Genomic DNA, 17,837 nt, shown 5'->3' with positions numbered 1-17,837 from the left:
TAGGCGGTCGCCCTCTAAAACCATCCCCTGGGCAGCTGCTGAAAGCCTGGCCCCTTCACAGCGCGAGATGCTTTTAACGCCATCATTTGCATACGGCCGGCTGCGGGGTCAATAAGCACTCCTAGCCGTGGCAAGGAGCTCGGTGTGAGGCCTGGTAGAGGCGGCGGGGTTGCGTCCTTATCATAGAATCATAGAATGGTAGAGTTGGAAGGGACCTCCTGGGTCATCTGGTCCAACTCCCTGCTCAAAGCAGGATTCACTAGATCATCTCAGACAGATGTCTGTCCAGCCTCTGTTTGAAGACGTCCATTGAAGGGGAACTCACCACCTCTCGTGGCAGCCTGTTCCACTCATTAATCACCCTAACTGTCAAAAAGTTTTTTCTAATATCTAATCTGTGTCTCCTCCCATTTAGTTTCATCCCATTGCTTCTAGTCTTTCCTTGTGCAAATGAGAATAAAGATGATCCTTCTACAATGTGACAGCCCTTGACATATTTGTAGACAGCTATTAAGTCTCCTCTCAGTCTTCTTTTTTGCAAGCTAAACATTCCCAAATCCTGCAACTGTTCCTCATAGGACATGGTTTGCAGACCAGTCACCATTCTGGTCGCTCTTCTCTGAACTTGCTCCAGTTTGTCTATGTCTTTTTTAAAATGTGGTGCCCAAAACTGTACACAGTATTCCAGATGAGGTCTGACCAAAGAGGAGTAAAGACCGATAATGACTTCACGTGATCTAGACTGTATGCTTCTGTTAATACATCCCAGAATTGTATTTGCCTTTTTTGCTGCTGCATCACACTGTTGACTCATGTTCAGTCTATGATCTATTAGTATACCTAAGTCTTTTTCACATGTACTGTTGCTTAGCTCTATTCCTCCCATTCTGTATATGCTTTTTTCATTTTTATTGCCCAGATGTAGTACTTTGCATTTTTCCCTGTTAAAAACCATTCTGTTGGTTGCTGCCCACTGCTCCAGTTTATTTAGGTCTTTTTGAATCCTCTCTCTCTCTCTTCTCTAGTATTAGCTATCCCTCCTAGCTTTGTGTCATCAGCAAATTTAATCAGTTTACCCTCAATTCCTTCATCTAAATCATTGATAAAGATGTTGAACAATACAGGTCCCAGGACGGAGCCCTGTGGTACCCCACTTGAGACATTCATCCAGCTGGATGTGAAGCCATTTACAACCACCCTTTGAGTCCGATCACTAAGCCAGTTATGAATCCACCTAACAGTTGCCTGGTCCATTGCATACTTGGTCATTTTGTCAATAAGGATGGTGTGAGATACTTTGTCAAATGCTTTGCTGAAGTCAAGATATACTATATCTACAGCATTTCCCTGATCCACCCAGTCAGTGATTCTGTCATAGAAGGAAATTAAGTTAGTCTGACATGACTTGTTAGTTACAAACCCATGCTGACTCTGGTTAATCACTTCATTCTTATCCATGTACTTACATACATGTTGTTTAATAATTTGTTCAAAGATCTTTCCTGGTATAGAAGTCAGACTCACCGGCCTATAGTTCCCTGGGTCCACCTTCTTCCCCTTTTTGAAGATAGGAACAACATTTGCTCTTCTCCAGTCTTCTGGGACTTCTCCTGTTCTCCAAGAATTTTCAAAGATTATGGAGAGTGGTTCTAAAATTTCTTCTACGATCTCCTTCAGTACTCTGGGGTGTAATTCATCTGGACCTGGAGACTTGAACTCATTTATGTTAGCTAAATATTCCCTCACAAGCTTTCTGTTTACAGATAACTTGGATTCCTCTATTCCTTTAAAAGGACAGTGAAGATCAGTTGATGTTACATTTTCTTTCTGAGGGAAAACAGATGCAAAATAGGAATTAAAAAGTTCGGCCTTCTCAACATCCTCTCTTACCATTTCTCCATTTTCATCCTGTAAAAATCCTATAGCATCTTTGACTTTTCTTTTACTTTTGACATACCCCCAAAATCCTTTTTTATTGCTTTTGACATCTCTTGCAAGCCTTAATTCATTGTCAGCTTTAGCTAACCTGATACGTGCCCTGCAGGATCTGCAGACTGCATTATAATCTTCTTTAGATATGCCTCCCTCTTTCCATTTAATAAACATTTCTTTCTTTCTTTTTAGCATGTGTTTAAGTTCTGTGTTCATCCATCCTGGTTTCCTTAAATGCTTCCCATTCTTCCTACTTTTCGGGATTGTTAACGATTGTGCTTTGAGAATCTCATTTTTAAAAATTTCCCATCCTTCCTGGACATTTTTGTCCTTAAGGACATCCAGCCATTGGATCCCTCCTATTCTCTTTCTGAGTCTCTTAGAGGTCTTGGGGGGCTTGGGAGGCTTGGGACTTCCAGCCTCTACTTTACGTAAGGTCGGTGTCCAGCAAGGCGCCACTCAATGCTAGCCGAGCTGGGCAAGATGGCAAAACGTCATCAAAATTGTCTACAATACCTGGTGTTCTCAGGAGGTGTCCCAACCAAGTATTTCCGAACCCATCTCTGCTTTGCTTCCGAGATCGGACGTATCCAAGGTGGTATGGCCAGTAGACGCTGCTTGGCCCATCGCCCGGCCAGCCTTCCTCAGGCTCGCGTGGGGACGAGAACTCTGGCCGTTCTGGGGCGGTCTCCGAAGGACCGATGCATAGGCTGTGCCGTCCCTATAGGTGTTGTTTGTTGAGCAATGAAACACCTGCCGCATCAGATGTGTTTAAAAATGGCTCGGCGCAGGGTCTCCTGCAGGCTAAACCGTTCATCGCAGGGATGTGACAGAAAGAGCAAGCTGGACCCGCAACTAGGGGTGGAGCGAAACGCCCAGGAGTGAATGAAGGAAGAGGGTGAGATGGTTGCGAGTGAATTTGAGCTGCTCTTCGGGGGGGTCGTGTGGCCTGCAAAGGTGTTTTGCTTGGGTTGTGCTGTAAACTGGCCTCCAGGTTACCGGTGGTTGCCTCCAGGTCAGCGGTGGTTGCCTCCAGTCATGCGGGAGTCGCTGGTCCTGGTGAAAAGAAGCCTAGTATTAAAAGTAAATAAGCAACAATGCTGGAGGCCCACGGTGATGAGAAGGATGCTGGTATTTTGCAAGGATTAAATAGCGCAAGAGAGAAAGCAAATGAAAAGAAGAAAGGAGCATGTGTGCGCTTGTGAAAAAGGAATGGAAAAAAGGCATAGAGGAGAGTGACCCCTGCTTGTGGAAGTAAGAAAAAGCAAAAGCCTACAGCACCTGGTATTCCCAGGCAGTCTCCTATCCAAGTACTAACCAGGCCAGGCCCAACCCTGCTTAGCTTCCGAGATCAGACGAGATCGGGCGTGTTCAGGGTGGTGTGGCCGTAGGCAGAGACAGGCCTCTCACTTGCTGCTTTTCTACTGTGACGTCCGGTTGCCGGCTGCCCTTTCCAGTGCTTAGTAAGACAAGGTGCTTTTGTGCTTTCCTTTCTCTTCACTTTTTTGCTGGCTCCTTAAAAAGGTCTTGTAGACAGAACGCCCCGCTCAGAGCCGCTGAGCTCACTGATCGGCTGCCGCGCTGTCGACGGAACGTCAGCGTCGCGGCCAATGCCACAGGCCGGGAGCAGCGGCGAGACTCACCGGTAGACCTGGGTAGGGTGAGTAGAGCGCGGTTAGTTGCCTTCTAATAGCCTGCAGCCGGGGATTAACTTTTAATGAAAGGGAGCAACCCTTTTGACTGTCTGCAGCGCGCCGTACCTAGGAAGCGCACACTCACACACAGCGAGCATGCACAAGTTGCTCGCACGAGACCACATTCCCTATTTGCACCTGCAGCTTTTCCGCCACCATACGTCAGACTCTCCTGCCTCTCTTATTATTATTTCAGGGCCTTAGCAGGAACCACCCCCTCAATTCCCTCCCGCTCCTTCCTAGCACTGAGGTTAGCTCCTGGGCAGCTGTCTGATTGGGTCAGTTACACAAGCTTCTTTGAAGAAGAAGACGTTACTTCTGCTGGCCCTCGTTAGGCGGTCGCCCTCTAAAACCATCCCCTGGGCAGCTGCTGAAAGCCTGGCCCCTTCACAGCGCGAGATGCTTTTAACGCCATCATTTGCATACGGCCGGCTGCGGGGTCAATAAGCACTCCTAGCCGTGGCAAGGAGCTCGGTGTGAGGCCTGGTAGAGGCGGCGGGGTTGCGTCCTTATCATAGAATCATAGAATCATAGAATGGTAGAGTTGGAAGGGACCTCCTGGGTCATCTGGTCCAACTCCCTGCTGAAAGCAGGATTCACTAGATCATCTCAGACAGATGTCTGTCCAGCCTCTGTTTGAAGACGTCCATTGAAGGGGAACTCACCACCTCTCGTGGCAGCCTGTTCCACTCATTAATCACCCTAACTGTCAAAAAGTTTTTTCTAATATCTAATCTGTGTCTCCTCCCATTTAGTTTCATCCCATTGCTTCTAGTCTTTCCTTGTGCAAATGAGAATAAAGATGATCCTTCTACAATGTGACAGCCCTTGACATATTTGTAGACAGCTATTAAGTCTCCTCTCAGTCTTCTTTTTTGCAAGCTAAACATTCCCAAATCCTGCAACCGTTCCTCATAGGACATGGTTTGCAGACCAGTCACCATTCTGGTCGCTCTTCTCTGAACTTGCTCCAGTTTGTCTATGTCTTTTTTAAAATGTGGTGCCCAAAACTGTACACAGTATTCCAGATGAGGTCTGACCAAAGAGGAGTAAAGACCGATAATGACTTCACGTGATCTAGACTGTATGCTTCTGTTAATACATCCCAGAATTGTATTTGCCTTTTTTGCTGCTGCATCACACTGTTGACTCATGTTCAGTCTATGATCTATTAGTATACCTAAGTCTTTTTCACATGTACTGTTGCTTAGCTCTATTCCTCCCATTCTGTATATGCTTTTTTCATTTTTATTGCCCAGATGTAGTACTTTGCATTTTTCCCTGTTAAAAACCATTCTGTTGGTTGCTGCCCACTGCTCCAGTTTATTTAGGTCTTTTTGAATCCTCTCTCTCTCTCTTCTCTAGTATTAGCTATCCCTCCTAGCTTTGTGTCATCAGCAAATTTAATCAGTTTACCCTCAATTCCTTCATCTAAATCATTGATAAAGATGTTGAACAATACAGGTCCCAGGACGGAGCCCTGTGGTACCCCACTTGAGACATTCATCCAGCTGGATGTGAAGCCATTTACAACCACCCTTTGAGTCCGATCACTAAGCCAGTTATGAATCCACCTAACAGTTGCCTGGTCCATTGCATACTTGGTCATTTTGTCAATAAGGATGGTGTGAGATACTTTGTCAAATGCTTTGCTGAAGTCAAGATATACTATATCTACAGCATTTCCCTGATCCACCCAGTCAGTGATTCTGTCATAGAAGGAAATTAAGTTAGTCTGACATGACTTGTTAGTTACAAACCCATGCTGACTCTGGTTAATCACTTCATTCTTATCCATGTACTTACATACATGTTGTTTAATAATTTGTTCAAAGATCTTTCCTGGTATAGAAGTCAGACTCACCGGCCTATAGTTCCCTGGGTCCACCTTCTTCCCCTTTTTGAAGATAGGAACAACATTTGCTCTTCTCCAGTCTTCTGGGACTTCTCCTGTTCTCCAAGAATTTTCAAAGATTATGGAGAGTGGTTCTAAAATTTCTTCTACGATCTCCTTCAGTACTCTGGGGTGTAATTCATCTGGACCTGGAGACTTGAACTCATTTATGTTAGCTAAATATTCCCTCACAAGCTTTCTGTTTACAGATAACTTGGATTCCTCTATTCCTTTAAAAGGACAGTGAAGATCAGTTGATGTTACATTTTCTTTCTGAGGGAAAACAGATGCAAAATAGGAATTAAAAAGTTCGGCCTTCTCAACATCCTCTCTTACCATTTCTCCATTTTCATCCTGTAAAAATCCTATAGCATCTTTGACTTTTCTTTTACTTTTGACATACCCCCAAAATCCTTTTTTATTGCTTTTGACATCTCTTGCAAGCCTTAATTCATTGTCAGCTTTAGCTAACCTGATACGTGCCCTGCAGGATCTGCAGACTGCATTATAATCTTCTTTAGATATGCCTCCCTCTTTCCATTTAATAAACATTTCTTTCTTTCTTTTTAGCATGTGTTTAAGTTCTGTGTTCATCCATCCTGGTTTCCTTAAATGCTTCCCATTCTTTCTACTTTTCGGGATTGTTAACGATTGTGCTTTGAGAATCTCATTTTTAAAAATTTCCCATCCTTCCTGGACATTTTTGTCCTTAAGGACATCCAGCCATTGGATCCCTCCTATTCTCTTTCTGAGTCTCTTAGAGGTCTTGGGGGGCTTGGGAGGCTTGGGACTTCCAGCCTCTACTTTACGTAAGGTCGGTGTCCAGCAAGGCGCCACTCAATGTTAGCCGAGCTGGGCAAGATGGCAAAACGTCATCAAAATTGTCTACAATACCTGGTGTTCTCAGGAGGTGTCCCAACCAAGTATTTCCGAACCCATCTCTGCTTTGCTTCCGAGATCGGACGTATCCAAGGTGGTATGGCCAGTAGACGCTGCTTGGCCCATCGCCCGGCCAGCCTTCCTCAGGCTCGCGTGGGGACGAGAACTCTGGCTGTTCTGGGGCGGTCTCCGAAGGACCGATGCATAGGCTGTGCCGTCCCTATAGGTGTTGTTTGTTGAGCAATGAAACACCTGCCGCATCAGATGTGTTTAAAAATGGCTCGGCGCAGGGTCTCCTGCAGGCTAAACCGTTCATCGCGGGGATGTGACAGAAAGAGCAAGCTGGACCCGCAACTTGGGGTGGAGCGAAACGCCCAGGAGTGAATGAAGGAAGAGGGTGAGATGGTTGCGAGTGAATTTGAGCTGCTCTTCGGGGGGGTTGTGTGGCCTGCAAAGGTGTTTTGCTTGGGTTGTGCTGTAAACTGGCCTCCAGGTTACCGGTGGTTGCCTCCAGGTCAGCGGTGGTTGCCTCCAGTCATGCGGGAGTCGCTGGTCCTGGTGAAAAGAAGCCTAGTATTAAAAGTAAATAAGCAACAATGCTGGAGGCCCACGGTGATGAGAAGGATGCTGGTATTTTGCAAGGATTAAATAGCGCAAGAGAGAAAGCAAATGAAAAGAAGAAAGGAGCATGTGTGCGCTTGTGAAAAAAGGAATGGAAAAAAGGCATAGAGGAGAGTGACCCCTGCTGGTGGAAGTAAGAAAAAGCAAAAGCCTACAGCACCTGGTATTCCCAGGTGGTCTCCCATCCAAGTACTAACCAGGCCCAACCCTACTTAGCTTCTGAGATCAGACGAGATCGGGCGTGTTCAGGGTGGTGTGGCCTTAGGCAGAGACAGGCCTCTCACTTGCTGCTTTTCCACTTTGACGTCCGGTTGCCGGCTGCCCTTTCCAGTGCTTAGTAAGACAAGGTGCTTTTGTGCTTTCCTTTCTCTTCACTTTTTTGCTGGCTCCTTAAAAAGGTCTTGTAGACAGAACGCCCCGCTCAGAGCCGCTGAGCTCACTGATCGGCTGCCGCGCTGTCGACGGAACGTCAGCGTCGCGGCCAATGCCACAGGCCGGGAGCAGCGGCGAGACTCACCGGTAGACCTGGGTAGGGTGAGTAGAGCGCGGTTAGTTGCTTTCTAATAGCCTGCAGCCAGGGATTAACTTTTAATGAAAGGGAGCAACCCTTTTGACTGTCTGCAGCGCGCCGTACCTAGGAAGCGCACACTCACACACAGCGAGCATGCACAAGTTGCTCGCACGAGACCACATTCCCTATTTGCACCTGCAGCTTTTCCGCCACCATGCGTCAGACTCTCCTGCCTGTCTTATTATTATTTCAGGGCCTTAGCAGGAACCACCCCCTCAATTCCCTCCCGCTCCTTCCTAGCACTGAGGTTAGCTCCTGGGCAGCTGTCTGATTGGGTTAGTTACACAAGCTTCTTTGAAGAAGAAGACGTTACTTCTGCTGGCCCTCGTTAGGCGGTCGCCCTCTAAAACCATCCCCTGGGCAGCTGCTGAAAGCCTGGCCCCTTCACAGCGCGAGATGCTTTTAACGCCATCATTTGCATACGGCCGGCTGCGGGGTCAATAAGCACTCCTAGCCGTGGCAAGGAGCTCGGTGTGAGGCCTGGTAGAGGCGGCGGGGTTGCGTCCTTATCTTAGAGGTCTTGGGGGGCTTGGGAGGCTTGGGACTTCCAGCCTCTACTTTACGTAAGGTCGGTGTCCAGCAAGGCGCCACTCAATGCTAGCCGAGCTGGGCAAGATGGCAAAACGTCATCAAATTTGTCTACAATACCTGGTGTTCTCAGGAGGTGTCCCAACCAAGTATTTCCGAACCCATCTCTGCTTTGCTTCCGAGATCGGACGTATCCAAGGTGGTATGGCCAGTAGACGCTGCTTGGCCCATCGCCCGGCCAGCCTTCCTCAGGCTCGCGTGGGGACGAGAACTCTGGCCGTTCTGGGGCGGTCTCCGAAGGACCGATGCATAGGCTGTGCCGTCCCTATAGGTGTTGTTTGTTGAGCAATGAAACACCTGCCGCATCAGATGTGTTTAAAAATGGCTCGGCGCAGGGTCTCCTGCAGGCTAAACCGTTCATCGCGGGGATGTGACAGAAAGAGCAAGCTGGACCCGCAACTTGGGGTGGAGCGAAACGCCCAGGAGTGAATGAAGGAAGAGGGTGAGATGGTTGCGAGTGAATTTGAGCTGCTCTTCGGGGGGGTCGTGTGGCCTGCAAAGGTGTTTTGCTTGGGTTGTGCTGTAAACTGGCCTCCAGGTTACCGGTGGTTGCCTCCAGGTCAGCGGTGGTTGCCTCCAGTCATGCGGGAGTCGCTGGTCCTGGTGAAAAGAAGCCTAGTATTAAAAGTAAATAAGCAACAATGCTGGAGGCCCACGGTGATGAGAAGGATGCTGGTATTTTGCAAGGATTAAATAGCGCAAGAGAGAAAGCAAATGAAAAGAAGAAAGGAGCATGTGTGCGCTTGTGAAAAAAGGAATGGAAAAAAGGCAAAGAGGAGAGTGACCCCTGCTGGTGGAAGTAAGAAAAGGCAAAAGCCTACAGCACCTGGTATTCCCAGGCGGTCTCCCATCCAAGTACTAGCCAGGCCCAACCCTGCTTATAATCCGAGATCAGACGAGATCAGGTGTGTTCAGGGTGGTGTGGCCATAGGTGGAGACAAGCCTCTCACTTGCTGCTTTTCTACTTTGACGTCCTGTTGCCGGCTGCCCTTTCCAGTGCTTAGTAAGACAAGGTGCTTTTGTGCTTTCCTTTCTCTTCACTTTTTTGCTGGCTCCTTAAAAAGGTCTTGTAGACAGAATGCCCCGCTCAGAGCCGCTGAGCTCACTGATCGGCTGCCGCGCTGTCGACGGAACGTCAGCGTCGCGGCCAATGCCACAGGCCGGGAGCAGCGGCGAGACTCACCGGTAGACCTGGGTAGGGTGAGTAGAGCGCGGTTAGTTGCTTTCTAATAGCCTGCAGCCGGGGATTAACTTTTAATGAAAGGGAGCAACCCTTTTGACTGTCTGCAGCGCGCCGTACCTAGGAAGCGCACACTCACACACAGCGAGCATGCACAAGTTGCTCGCACGAGACCACATTCCCTATTTGCACCTGCAGCTTTTCCGCCACCATGCGTCAGACTCTCCTGCCTGTCTTATTATTATTTCAGGGTCTTAGCAGGAACCACCCCCTCAATTCCCTCCCGCTCCTTCCTAGCACTGAGGTTAGCTCCTGGGCAGCTGTCTGATTGGGTTAGTTACACAAGCTTCTTTGAAGAAGAAGACGTTACTTCTGCTGGCCCTCGTTAGGCGGTCGCCCTCTAAAACCATCCCCTGGGCAGCTGCTGAAAGCCTGGCCCCTTCACAGCGCGAGATGCTTTTAACGCCATCATTTGCATACGGCCGGCTGCGGGGTCAATAAGCACTCCTAGCCGTGGCAAGGAGCTCGGTGTGAGGCCTGGTAGAGGCGGCGGGGTTGCGTCCTTATCTTAGAGGTCTTGGGGGGCTTGGGACTTCCAGCCTCTACTTTACGTAAGGTCGGTGTCCAGCAAGGCGCCACTCAATGCTAGCCGAGCTGGGCAAGATGGCAAAACGTCATCAAAATTGTCTACAATACCTGGTGTTCTCAGGAGGTGTCCCAACCAAGTATTTCCGAACCCATCTCTGCTTTGCTTCCGAGATCGGACGTATCCAAGGTGGTATGGCCAGTAGACGCTGCTTGGCCCATCACCCGGCCAGCCTTCCTCAGGCTCGCGTGGGGACGAGAACTCTGGCCGTTCTGGGGCGGTCTCCGAAGGACCGATGCATAGGCTGTGCCGTCCCTATAGGTGTTGTTTGTTGAGCAATGAAACACCTGCCGCATCAGATGTGTTTAAAAATGGCTCGGCGCAGGGTCTCCTGCAGGCTAAACCGTTCATCGCGGGGATGTGACAGAAAGAGCAAGCTGGACCCGCAACTTGGGGTGGAGCGAAACGCCCAGGAGTGAATGAAGGAAGAGGGTGAGATGGTTGCGAGTGAATTTGAGCTGCTCTTCGGGGGGGTCGTGTGGCCTGCAAAGGTGTTTTGCTTGGGTTGTGCTGTAAACTGGCCTCCAGGTTACCGGTGGTTGCCTCCAGGTCAGCGGTGGTTGCCTCCAGTCATGCGGGAGTCGCTGGTCCTGGTGAAAAGAAGCCTAGTATTAAAAGTAAATAAGCAACAATGCTGGAGGCCCACGGTGATGAGAAGGATGCTGGTATTTTGCAAGGATTAAATAGCGCAAGAGAGAAAGCAAATGAAAAGAAGAAAGGAGCATGTGTGCGCTTGTGAAAAAAGGAATGGAAAAAAGGCATAGAGGAGAGTGACCCCTGCTGGTGGAAGTAAGAAAAAGCAAAAGCCTACAGCACCTGGTATTCCCAGGCGGTCTCCCATCCAAGTACTAAACAGGCCCAACCCTGCTTATAATCGGAGATCAGACGAGATCAGGCGTGCTCAGGGTGGTGTGGCCATAGGCAGAGACAAGCCTCTCACTTGCTGCTTTTCTACTTTGACGTCCGGTTGCCGGCTGCCCTTTCCAGTGCTTAGTAAGACAAGGTGCTTTTATGCTTTCCTTTCTCTTCACTTTTTTGCTGGCTCCTTAAAAAGGTCTTGTAGACAGAACGCCCCGCTCACAGCCGCTGAGCTCACTGATCGGCTGCCGCGCTGTCGACGGAACGTCAGCGTCGCGGCCAATGCCACAGGCCGGGAGCAGCGGCGAGACTCACCGGTAGACCTGGGTAGGGTGAGTAGAGCGCGGTTAGTTGCTTTCTAATAGCCTGCAGCCGGGGATTAACTTTTAATGAAAGGGAGCAACCCTTTTGACTGTCTGCAGCGCGCCGTACCTAGGATGCGCACACTCACACACAGCGAGCATGCACAAGTTGCTCGCACGAGACCACATTCCCTATTTGCACCTGCAGCTTTTCCGCCACCATGCGTCAGACTCTCCTGCCTGTCTTATTATTATTTCAGGGCCTTAGCAGGAACCACCCCCTCAATTCCCTCCCGCTCCTTCCTAGCACTGAGGTTAGCTCCTGGGCAGCTGTCTGATTGGGTTAGTTACACAAGCTTCTTTGAAGAAGAAGACGTTACTTCTGCTGGCCCTCGTTAGGCGGTCGCCCTCTAAAACCATCCCCTGGGCAGCTGCTGAAAGCCTGGCCCCTTCACAGCGCGAGATGCTTTTAACGCCATCATTTGCATACGGCCGGCTGCGGGGTCAATAAGCACTCCTAGCCGTGGCAAGGAGCTCGGTGTGAGGCCTGGTAGAGGCGGCGGGGTTGCGTCCTTATCTTAGAGGTCTTGGGGGGCTTGGGATGCTTGGGACTTCCAGCCTCTACTTTACGTAAGGTCGGTGTCCAGCAAGGCGCCACTCAATGCTAGCCGAGCTGGGCAAGATGGCAAAATGTCATCAAAATTGTCTACAATACCTGGTGTTCTCAGGAGGTGTCCCAACCAAGTATTTCCGAACCCATCTCTGCTTTGCTTCCGAGATCGGACGTATCCAAGGTGGTATGGCCAGTAGATGCTGCTTGGCCCATCGCCCGGCCAGCCTTCCTCAGGCTCGCGTGGGGACGAGAACTCTGGCCGTTCCGTCCCTATAGGTGTTGTTTGTTGAGCAATGAAACACCTGCCGCATCAGATGTGTTTAAAAATGGCTCGGCGCAGGGTCTCCTGCAGGCTAAACCGTTCATCACGGGGATGTGACAGAAAGAGCAAGCTGGACCCGCAACTTGGGGTGGAGCGAAACGCCCAGGAGTGAATGAAGGAAGAGGGTGAGATGGTTGCGAGTGAATTTGAGCTGCTCTTCGGGGGGGTCGTGTGGCCTGCAAAGGTGTTTTGCTTGGGTTGTGCTGTAAACTGGCCTCCAGGTTACCGGTGGTTGCCTCCAGGTCAGCGGTGGTTGCCTCCAGTCATGCGGGAGTCGCTGGTCCTGGTGAAAAGAAGCCTAGTATTAAAAGTAAATAAGCAACAATGCTGGAGGCCCACGGTGATGAGAAGGATGCTGGTATTTTGCAAGGATTAAATAGCGCAAGAGAGAAAGCAAATGAAAAGAAGAAAGGAGCATGTGTGCGCTTGTGAAAAAAGGAATGGAAAAAAGGCATAGAGGAGAGTGACCCCTGCTGGTGGAAGTAAGAAAAAGCAAAAGCCTACAGCACCTGGTATTCCCAGGCGGTCTCCCATCCAAGTACTAACCAGGCCCAACCCTGCTTATAATCCGAGATCAGACGAGATCAGGTGTGTTCAGGGTGGTGTGGCCATAGGCAGAGACAGGCCTCTCACTTGCTGCTTTTCTACTTTGACGTCCGGATGCCGGCTGCCCTTTCCAGTGCTTAGTAAGACAAGGTGCTTTTGTGCTTTCCTTTCTCTTCACTTTTTTGCTGGCTCCTTAAAAAGGTCTTGTAGACAGAACGCCCCGCTCACAGCCGCTGAGCTCACTGATCGGCTGCCGCGCTGTCGACGGAACGTCAGCGTCGCGGCCAATGCCACAGGCCGGGAGCAGCGGCGAGACTCACCGGTAGACCTGGGTAGGGTGAGTAGAGTGCGGTTAGTTGCTTTCTAATAGCCTGCAGCCGGGGATTAACTTTTAATGAAAGGGAGCAACCCTTTTGACTGTCTGCAGCGCGCCGTACCTAGGAAGCGCACACTCACACACAGCGAGCATGCACAAGTTGCTCGCACGAGACCACATTCCCTATTTGCACCTGCAGCTTTTCCGCCACCATGCGTCAGACTCTCCTGCCTTTCTTATTATTATTTCAGGGCCTTAGCAGGAACCACCCCCTCAATTCCCTCCCGCTCCTTCCTAGCACTGAGGTTAGCTCCTGGGCAGCTGTCTGATTGGGTTAGTTACACAAGCTTCTTTGAAGAAGAAGACGTTACTTCTGCTGGCCCTCGTTAGGCGGTCGCCCTCTAAAACCATCCCCTGGGCAGCTGCTGAAAGCCTGGCCCCTTCACAGCGCGAGATGCTTTTAACGCCATCATTTGCATACGGCCGGCTGCGGGGTCAATAAGCACTCCTAGCCGTGGCAAGGAGCTCGGTGTGAGGCCTGGTAGAGGCGGCGGGGTTGCGTCCTTATCTTAGAGGTCTTGGGGGGCTTGGGAGGCTTGGGACTTCCAGCCTCTACTTTACGTAAGGTCGGTGTCCAGCAAGGCGCCACTCAATGCTAGCCGAGCTGGGCAAGATGGCAAAACGTCATCAAAATTGTCTACAATACCTGGTGTTCTCAGGAGGTGTCCCAACCAAGTATTTCCGAACCCATCTCTGCTTTGCTTGCGAGATCGGACGTATCCAAGGTGGTATGGCCAGTAGACGCTGCTTGGCCCATCGCCTGGCCAGCCTTCCTCAGGCTCGCGTGGGGACGAGAACTCTGGCCGTTCTGGGGCGGTCTCCGAAGGACCGATGCATAGGCTGTGCCGTCCCTATAGGTGTTGTTTGTTGAGCAATGAAACACCTGCCGCATCAGATGTGTTTAAAAATGGCTCGGCGCAGGGTCTCCTGCAGGCTAAACCGTTCATCGCGGGGATGTGACAGAAAGAGCAAGCTGGACCCGCAACTTGGGGTGGAGCGAAACGCCCAGGAGTGAATGAAGGAAGAGGGTGAGATGGTTGCGAGTGAATTTGAGCTGCTCTTCGGGGGGGTCGTGTGGCCTGCAAAGGTGTTTTGCTTGGGTTGTGCTGTAAACTGGCCTCCAGGTTACCGGTGGTTGCCTCCAGGTCAGCGGTGGTTGCCTCCAGTCATGCGGGAGTCGCTGGTCCTGGTGAAAAGAAGCCTAGTATTAAAAGTAAATAAGCAACAATGCTGGAGGCCCACGGTGATGAGAAGGATGCTGGTATTTTGCAAGGATTAAATAGCGCAAGAGAGAAAGCAAATGAAAAGAAGAAAGGAGCATGTGTGCGCTTGTGAAAAAAGGAATGGAAAAAAGGCATAGAGGAGAGTGACCCCTGCTGGTGGAAGTAAGAAAAGGCAAAAGCCTACAGCACCTGGTATTCCCAGGCAGTCTCCCATCCAAGTACTAACCAGGCCTGACCCTGCTTAGCTTCCGAGATCAGACGAGATCGGGCGTGTTCAGGGTGGTGTGGCCATCGGCAGAGACAGGCCTCTCACTTGCTGCTTTTCCACTTTGACGTCCGGTTGCCGGCTGCCCTTTCCAGTGCTTAGTAAGACAAGGTGCTTTTGTGCTTTCTTTTCTCTTCACTTTTTTGCTGGCTCCTTAAAAAGGTCTTGTAGACAGAACGCCCCACTCAGAGCCGCTGAGCTCACTGATCGGCTGCCGCGCTGTCGACGGAACGTCAGCGTCGCGGCCAATGCCACAGGCCGGGAGCAGCGGCGAGACTCACCGGTAGACCTGGGTAGGGTGAGTAGAGCGCGGTTAGTTGCTTTCTAATAGCCTGCAGCCGGGGATTAACTTTTAATGAAAGGGAGCAACCCTTTTGACTGTCTGCAGCGCGCCGTACCTAGGAAGCGCACACTCACACACAGCGAGCATGCACAAGTTGCTCGCACGAGACCACATTCCCTATTTGCACCTGCAGCTTTTCCGCCACCATGCGTCAGACTCTCCTGCCTGTCTTATTATTATTTCAGGGCCTTAGCAGGAACCACCCCCTCAATTCCCTCCCGCTCCTTCCTAGCACTGAGGTTAGCTCCTGGGCAGCTGTCTGATTGGGTTAGTTACACAAGATTCTTTGAAGAAGAAGACGTTACTTCTGCTGGCCCTCGTTAGGCGGTCGCCCTCTAAAACCATCCCCTGGGCAGCTGCTGAAAGCCTGGCCCCTTCACAGCGCGAGATGCTTTTAACGCCATCATTTGCATACGGCCGGCTGCGGGGTCAATAAGCGCTCCTAGCCGTGGCAAGGAGCTCGGTGTGAGGCCTGGTAGAGGCGGCGGGGTTGCGTCCTTATCTTAGAGGTCTTGGGGGGCTTGGGATGCTTGGGACTTCCAGCCTCTACTTTACGTAAGGTCGGTGTCCAGCAAGGCGCCACTCAATGCTAGCCGAGCTGGGCAAGATGGCAAAACGTCATCAAAATTGTCTACAATACCTGGTGTTCTCAGGAGGTGTCCCAACCAAGTATTTCCGAACCCATCTCTGCTTTGCTTCCGAGATCGGACGTATCCAAGGTGGTATGGCCAGTAGACGCTGCTTGGCCCATCACCCGGCCAGCCTTCCTCAGGCTCGCGTGGGGACGAGAACTCTGGCCGTTCTGGGGCGGTCTCCGAAGGACCGATGCATAGGCTGTGCCATCCCTATAGGTGTTGTTTGTTGAGCAATGAAACACCTGCCGCATCAGATGTGTTTAAAAATGGCTCGGCGCAGGGTCTCCTGCAGGCTAAACCGTTCATTGCGGGGATGTGACAGAAAGAGCAAGCTGGACCCGCAACTTGGGGTGGAGCGAAACGCCCAGGAGTGAATGAAGGAAGAGGGTGAGATGGTTGCGAGTGAATTTGAGCTGCTCTTCGGGGGGGTCGTGTGGCCTGCAAAGGTGTTTTGCTTGGGTTGTGCTGTAAACTGGCCTCCAGGTTACCGGTGGTTGCCTCCAGGTCAGCGGTGGTTGCCTCCAGTCATGCGGGAGTCGCTGGTCCTGGTGAAAAGAAGCCTAGTATTAAAAGTAAATAAGCAACAATGCTGGAGGCCCACGGTGATGAGAAGGATGCTGGTATTTTGCAAGGATTAAATAGCGCAAGAGAGAAAGCAAATGAAAAGAAGAAAGGAGCATGTGTGCGCTTGTGAAAAAAGGAATGGAAAAAAGGCAAAGAGGAGAGTGACCCCTGCTGGTGGAAGTAAGAAAAGGCAAAAGCCTACAGCACCTGGTATTCCCAGGCAGTCTCCCATCCAAGTACTAACCAGGCCCAACCCTGCTTAGCTTCTGAGATCAGACGAGATCAGGCGTGTTCAGGGTGGTGTGACCGTAGGCAGAGACAGGCCTCTCACTTGCTACTTTTCCACTTTGACGTCCGGTTGCCGGCTGCCCTTTCCAGTGCTTAGTAAGACAAGGTGCTTTTGTGCTTTCTTTTCTCTTCACTTTTTTGCTGGCTCCTTAAAAAGGTCTTGTAGACAGAACGCCCCGCTCAGAGCCGCTGAGCTCACTGATCGGCTGCCGCGCTGTCGACGGAACGTCAGCGTCGCGGCCAATGCCACAGGCCGGGAGCAGCGGCGAGACTCACCGGTAGACCTGGGTAGGGTGAGTAGAGCGCGGTTAGTTGCTTTCTAATAGCCTGCAGCCGGGGATTAACTTTTAATGAAAGGGAGCAACCCTTTTGACTGTCTGCAGCGCGCTGTACCTAGGAAGCGCACACTCACACACAGCGAGCATGCACAAGTTGCTCGCACGAGACCACATTCCCTATTTGCACCTGCAGCTTTTCCGCCACCATGCGTCAGACTCTCCTGTCTGTCTTATTATTATTTCAGGGCCTTAGCAGGAACCACCCCCTCAATTCCCTCCCGCTCCTTCCTAGCACTGAGGTTAGCTCCTGGGCAGCTGTCTGATTGGGTTAGTTACACAAGATTCTTTGAAGAAGAAGACGTTACTTCTGCTGGCCCTCGTTAGTCGGTCGCCCTCTAAAACCATCCCCTGGGCAGCTGCTGAAAGCCTGGCCACTTCACAGCGCGAGATGCTTTTAACGCCATCATTTGCATACGGCCGGCTGCGGGGTCAATAAGCACTCCTAGCCGTGGCAAGGAGCTCGGTGTGAGGCCTGGTAGAGGCGGCGGGGTTGCGTCCTTATCTTAGAGGTCTTGGGGGGCTTGGGATGCTTGGGACTTCCAGCCTCTACTTTACGTAAGGTCGGTGTCCAGCAAGGCGCCACTCAATGCTAGCCGAGCTGGGCAAGATGGCAAAACGTCATCAAAATTGTCTACAATACCTGGTGTTCTCAGGAGGTGTCCCAACCAAGTATTTCCGAACCCATCTCTGCTTTGCTTCCGAGATCGGACATATCCAAGGTGGTATGGCCAGTAGACGCTGCTTGGCCCATCGCCCGGCCAGCCTTCCTCAGGCTCGCGTGGGGACGAGAACTCTGGCCGTTCTGGGGCGGTCTCCGAAGGACCGATGCATAGGCTGTGCCGTCCCTATAGGTGTTGTTTGTTGAGCAATGAAACACCTGCCGCATCAGATGTGTTTAAAAATGGCTCGGAGCAGGGTCTCCTGCAGGCTAAAACGTTCATCGCGGGGATGTGACAGAAAGAGCAAGCTGGACCCGCAACTTGGGGTGGAGCGAAACGCCCAGTAGTGAATGAAGGAAGAGGGTGAGATGGTTGCGAGTGAATTTGAGCTGCTCTTCGGGGGGGTCGTGTGGCCTGCAAAGGTGTTTTGCTTGGGTTGTGCTGTAAACTGGCCTCCAGGTTACCGGTGGTTGCCTCCAGGTCAGCGGTGGTTGCCTCCA

The 17,837-nt window shown here is 50.9% G+C and overlaps 6 non-coding genes and 1 pseudogene across 6 annotated transcripts; all 7 read right to left on the bottom strand.

Moving 5' to 3' along the window:
• Positions 1 to 3,201: 3,201 nt before the first annotated feature.
• Positions 3,202 to 3,325, bottom strand: LOC141266702 (5S ribosomal RNA). The gene has a single exon (XR_012320730.1). It is a non-coding gene; the product is annotated as a 5S ribosomal RNA (ribosomal RNA).
• A 3,843-nt stretch (positions 3,326 to 7,168) lies between these two features.
• On the bottom strand, positions 7,169 to 7,287 carry LOC141266581 (5S ribosomal RNA). The gene has a single exon (XR_012320613.1). It is a non-coding gene; the product is annotated as a 5S ribosomal RNA (ribosomal RNA).
• A 1,706-nt stretch (positions 7,288 to 8,993) lies between these two features.
• LOC141266936 (5S ribosomal RNA) lies at positions 8,994 to 9,112 on the bottom strand. Its single transcript, XR_012320955.1, has one exon. It is a non-coding gene; the product is annotated as a 5S ribosomal RNA (ribosomal RNA).
• A 1,697-nt stretch (positions 9,113 to 10,809) lies between these two features.
• Positions 10,810 to 10,928, bottom strand: LOC141267619 (5S ribosomal RNA; annotated as a pseudogene).
• A 1,669-nt stretch (positions 10,929 to 12,597) lies between these two features.
• Positions 12,598 to 12,716, bottom strand: LOC141266538 (5S ribosomal RNA). The gene has a single exon (XR_012320572.1). It is a non-coding gene; the product is annotated as a 5S ribosomal RNA (ribosomal RNA).
• A 1,706-nt stretch (positions 12,717 to 14,422) lies between these two features.
• Positions 14,423 to 14,541, bottom strand: LOC141266710 (5S ribosomal RNA). Its single transcript, XR_012320738.1, has one exon. It is a non-coding gene; the product is annotated as a 5S ribosomal RNA (ribosomal RNA).
• Positions 14,542 to 16,247: 1,706 nt separating this feature from the next.
• LOC141268367 (5S ribosomal RNA) lies at positions 16,248 to 16,366 on the bottom strand. Its single transcript, XR_012321396.1, has one exon. It is a non-coding gene; the product is annotated as a 5S ribosomal RNA (ribosomal RNA).
• Between the last annotated feature and the right edge of the window lie 1,471 nt (positions 16,367 to 17,837).

Source organism: Phyllobates terribilis, unplaced genomic scaffold (genome assembly GCF_046119375.1).
Source record: "Phyllobates terribilis strain yellow unplaced genomic scaffold, ASM4611937v1 Scaffold_4__5_contigs__length_816908805, whole genome shotgun sequence".
Lineage (NCBI taxonomy): Eukaryota > Metazoa > Chordata > Amphibia > Anura > Dendrobatidae > Phyllobates > Phyllobates terribilis.
This window is presented reverse-complemented; position numbering and strand designations above follow the sequence as displayed.